The sequence below is a fragment of the Schistocerca gregaria genome, unplaced genomic scaffold (genome assembly GCF_023897955.1).
Source record: "Schistocerca gregaria isolate iqSchGreg1 unplaced genomic scaffold, iqSchGreg1.2 ptg000739l, whole genome shotgun sequence".
Lineage (NCBI taxonomy): Eukaryota > Metazoa > Arthropoda > Insecta > Orthoptera > Acrididae > Schistocerca > Schistocerca gregaria.
This window is the reverse complement of record NW_026062115.1, coordinates 45,001-50,000: the sequence shown is the minus strand read 5'-3', so window position 1 is coordinate 50,000 and position 5,000 is coordinate 45,001. Positions and strand designations below refer to the sequence as shown.

Here is a 5,000-nt window from a genome sequence, read left to right as displayed (position 1 = left end):
CCTAACCTAACCCACGTTGGCCCCTAACCTAACCCACGTTGGCCCCTAACCTAACCCACGTTGGCCCCTAACCTAACCCACGTTGGCCCCTAACCTAACCCACGTTGGCCCCTAACCTAACCCACGTTGGCCCCTAACCTAACCCACGTTGGCCCCTAACCTAACCCACGTTGGCCCCTAACCTAACCCACGTTGGCCCCTAAACCTAAGTTACGCTGCACCTTAACCTAAGTTACGCTGCACCTTAACCTAAGTTACGCTGCACCTTAACCTAAGTTACGCTGCACCTTAACCTAAGTTACGCTGCACCTTAACCTAAGTTACGCTGCACCTTAACCTAAGTTACGCTGCACCTTAACCTAAGTTACGCTGCACCCTTAACCTAAGTTACGCTGCACCTTAACCTAAGTTACGCTGCACCTTAACCTAAGTTACGCTGCACCTTAACCTAAGTTACGCTGCACCTTAACCTAAGTTACGCTGCACCTTAACCTAAGTTACACTGCACCTTAACCTAAGTTACACTGCACCTTAACCTAAGTTACACTGCACCTTAACCTAAGTTACACTGCACCTTAACCTAAGTTACGCTGCACCTTAACCTAAGTTACGCTGCACCTTAACCTAAGTTACACTGCACCTTAACCTAACTTACACTGCACCTTAACCTAAGTTACACTGCACCTTAACCTAAGTTACACTGCACCTTAACCTAAGTTACACTGCACCTTAACCTAAGTTACACTGCACCTTAACCTAAGTTACACTGCACCTTAACCTAAGTTACACTGCACCTTAACCTAAGTTACACTGCACCTTAACCTAAGTTACACTGCACCTTAACCTAAGTTACACTGCACCTTAACCTAAGTTACACTGCACCTTAACCTAACTTACACTGCACCTTAACCTAAGTTACACTGCACCTTAACCTAAGTTACACTGCACCTTAACCTAAGTTACACTGCACCTTAACCTAAGTTACACTGCACCTTAACCTAAGTTACACTGCACCTTAACCTAAGTTACACTGCACCTTAACCTAAGTTACACTGCACCTTAACCTAAGTTACACTGCACCTTAACCTAAGTTACACTGCACCTTAACCTAAGTTACACTGCACCTTAACCTAAGTTACACTGCACCTTAACCTAAGTTACACTGCACCTTAACCTAAGTTACACTGCACCTTAACCTAAGTTACACTGCACCTTAACCTAAGTTACACTGCACCTTAACCTAAGTTACACTGCACCTTAACCTAAGTTACACTGCACCTTAACCTAAGTTACACTGCACCTTAACCTAAGTTACACTGCACCTTAACCTCAGTTACACTGCACCTTAACCTAAGTTACACTGCACCTTAACCTAAGTTACACTGCACCTTAACCTCAGTTACACTGCACCTTAACCTAAGTTACACTGCACCTTAACCTAAGTTACACTGCACCTTAACCTAAGTTACACTGCACCTTAACCTAAGTTACACTGCACCTTAACCTAAGTTACACTGCACCTTAACCTAAGTTACACTGCACCTTAACCTAAGTTACACTGCACCTTAACCTAAGTTACACTGCACCTTAACCTAAGTTACACTGCACCTTAACCTAAGTTACACTGCACCTTAACCTAAGTTACACTGCACCTTAACCTAAGTTACACTGCACCTTAACCTAAGTTACACTGCACCTTAACCTAAGTTACACTGCACCTTAACCTAAGTTACACTGCACCTTAACCTAAGTTACACTGCACCTTAACCTAAGTTACACTGCACCTTAACCTAAGTTACACTGCACCTTAACCTAAGTTACACTGCACCTTAACCTAAGTTACACTGCACCTTAACCTAAGTTACACTGCACCTTAACCTAAGTTACACTGCACCTTAACCTAAGTTACACTGCACCTTAACCTAACTTACACTGCACCTTAACCTAACTTACACTGCACCTTAACCTAACTTACACTGCACCTTAACCTAACTTACACTGCACCTTAACCTAACTTACACTGCACCTTAACCTAACTTACACTGCACCTTAACCTAACTTACACTGCACCTTAACCTAACTTACACTGCACCTTAACCTAACTTACACTGCACCTTAACCTAACTTACACTGCACCTTAACCTAACTTACACTGCACCTTAACTGTCACATGTAACGTCACAGGAATGTAGCTTTGCCTAACAGCAACCCTCTGAACATAGTTCACTGCTTGGATCCTCTGGTGTCATGTGTATTTCTCGATGCCATGGTGCGTACCCTCACGTAAATGTCTTTCGAGTGTTGCGTACTTTCTACACAGTCCCGCTAACCACTGGAAGGGTGTAACGCTACAGAACGACTATCGCCCTCCCCTCCTGCCCTTCCAAGCTGGTCGGTCAGGCGTTTGTTTGTGAAATGAGCCTTGCAGCTGTTCAGTTGCATTCGGTTGTCGATGCAGTCAGTGTACGTTGTGGTACGGCCTGTGTGGACTGTCCGCTGATGTACGCGTAACCCACACTGATCATCCGTCGTTACGTACTGAGTGACATAATGTGGCACATGCTTGACCGTACACCGGCTGCGCCCTACAATGGCGAATCATAAGGGCCATATGTTGTGCACGATGCTACTTGTCTCGTCTCCCCATTACAGCGAGATTGCACTGTTTTACGCCGTACAGACATGTGGTAGGTACGGACGAAAGTATTGCATGTTGGCCCCCCTCCCTCTGCCGGGAATCAGCGTGAGCCGTCTGTTGATGTAGCGACGAGGGTTTTCCTATTTAATCGTATTGCCCCACACAACATGATACCACGGTGGACCGCGTTCCACATCTGCGACATGCTACAGAGGCCGGTTGACAGTCGACCGCGCAAGGGACATTGCACACGTGCGCGGACCATCTTCCACGTGTTCTCTCGTGTACATGCCGTAGTGTGTATGTGGGCTGATGTAGCGTGTCGTGACACATAACATGCAGGCATGCCAGAATCGTAGATTTCGCAAATGTAGATTGACGTATACGTTTGCTGCCAAAGATCCGCAAATGAACTGGAAATCAGTTGTTGAGCGGTTGTTCGCGCTGCAGGTGCATCGGTGATAGCGACGATCGGTACATCTGTGAACCGGTTGTTTCGGCGGTACCCGCCATGCCCCCGAACCTGAGTTGGCCATGTGGGTATGAAGCGATACGAGGCTGTGGCTTGGTGGGACAGTCCCCGGCCGGTGAGGGGGGGCCGCCCGGCGTGCTGGCCGCGCGCTGCGTGAGCGCACGCACTACAGCCGGCTGGTGGGGGGCGCCCAGTGGCAGGAGCGCCGGCCGACGGGCCCGGCTGGCGTCCCAGCTACGCGCCGGCGCACCCGGCGCGCGGCGCCAGGCGGCCAAAGTGGGTTCTGCCGAGCCCGGTGCGAAGCGCGGTGGACATCTGCAGTGTGCTGGTCCGATTGCGGACTGTGTGCGTTGAGGATGCGCCGCCGCCCGGCACTCGGCGTCGCGACGCCGTCTGCTGCTCGGTCGCCCCCGGCGGTTCTCGCAGGTGGTTTGTATCGCAGCTCTGCGGACGTGTTGGCGCGTGCGCTGTGCTGGGAGAGTTCGCTTCTGCACCCAAGTGGGGCTTTGCCCTTCTGTGGCGCTGGCGTTGGAGCTGCCGGTCACCGTAGGTGGCGCGTGTTGTTTCCCGCCGGCAATGCCACGACAGCACGCTCCCGGGCCTCTGTCGGCAGCGGCAAGCTCAGTTGGGAGCACGGGTGTTCGCACTGAAAGCGTCTACTCGCCTATCTCCGGGCGATTGCGCCTCTCTCGAACCCGACCAAGTACTTAGGACGGCGCTGCGCGCCGCCGGGACCTGAGAGGGTTTCGAGGTGTATCGTGCAGGGGAGCTCAGCCTCCTCCTGTTTGCAGAATAATTGAGCGGACGCTTGCGTGTTCGCGCGGGCCCTCGGGACACACTCCCGGGCGGCCGGCTGCTCAGCTCTCGTTGACGCAGCTCCCTGGTTGATCCTGCCAGTAGTCATATGCTTGTCTCAAAGATTAAGCCATGCATGTCTCAGTACAAGCCGCATTAAGGTGAAACCGCGAATGGCTCATTAAATCAGTTATGGTTCCTTAGATCGTACCCACGTTACTTGGATAACTGTGGTAATTCTAGAGCTAATACATGCAAACAGAGTCCCGACCAGAGATGGAAGGGACGCTTTTATTAGATCAAAACCAATCGGATTGGCTCGTCTGGTCCGTTTGCCTTGGTGACTCTGAATAACTTTGGGCTGATCGCACGGTCCTCGTACCGGCGACGCATCTTTCAAATGTCTGCCTTATCAACTGTCGATGGTAGGTTCTGCGCCTACCATGGTTGTAACGGGTAACGGGGAATCAGGGTTCGATTCCGGAGAGGGAGCCTGAGAAACGGCTACCACATCCAAGGAAGGCAGCAGGCGCGCAAATTACCCACTCCCGGCACGGGGAGGTAGTGACGAAAAATAACGATACGGGACTCATCCGAGGCCCCGTAATCGGAATGAGTACACTTTAAATCCTTTAACGAGTATCTATTGGAGGGCAAGTCTGGTGCCAGCAGCCGCGGTAATTCCAGCTCCAATAGCGTATATTAAAGTTGTTGCGGTTAAAAAGCTCGTAGTTGGATTTGTGTCCCACGCTGTTGGTTCACCGCCCGTCGGTGTTTAACTGGCATGTATCGTGGGACGTCCTGCCGGTGGGGCGAGCCGAAGGCGTGCTTGCGCGTCCCGAGGCGGACCCCGTTGAAATCCTACCAGGGTGCTCTTAGTTGAGTGTCTCGGTGGGCCGGCACGTTTACTTTGAACAAATTAGAGTGCTTAAAGCAGGCAAGCCCGCCTGAATACTGTGTGCATGGAATAATGGAATAGGACCTCGGTTCTATTTTGTTGGTTTTCGGAACCCGAGGTAATGATTAATAGGGACAGGCGGGGGCATTCGTATTGCGACGTTAGAGGTGAAATTCTTGGATCGTCGCAAGACGAAC

General features: G+C 50.9%; 1 non-coding gene across 1 annotated transcript in view; it reads left to right on the top strand.

Moving 5' to 3' along the window:
• The first annotated feature begins 3,987 nt into the window (after nt 1–3,987).
• The window catches only part of LOC126320663 (small subunit ribosomal RNA), a 1,893-nt gene continuing 880 nt past the window's right edge, over nt 3,988–5,000 (top strand). The window contains exon 1 of the ribosomal RNA XR_007558163.1: nt 3,988–5,000. This exon is cut by the window's right edge and continues 880 nt beyond it. This is a non-coding gene — a ribosomal RNA (small subunit ribosomal RNA).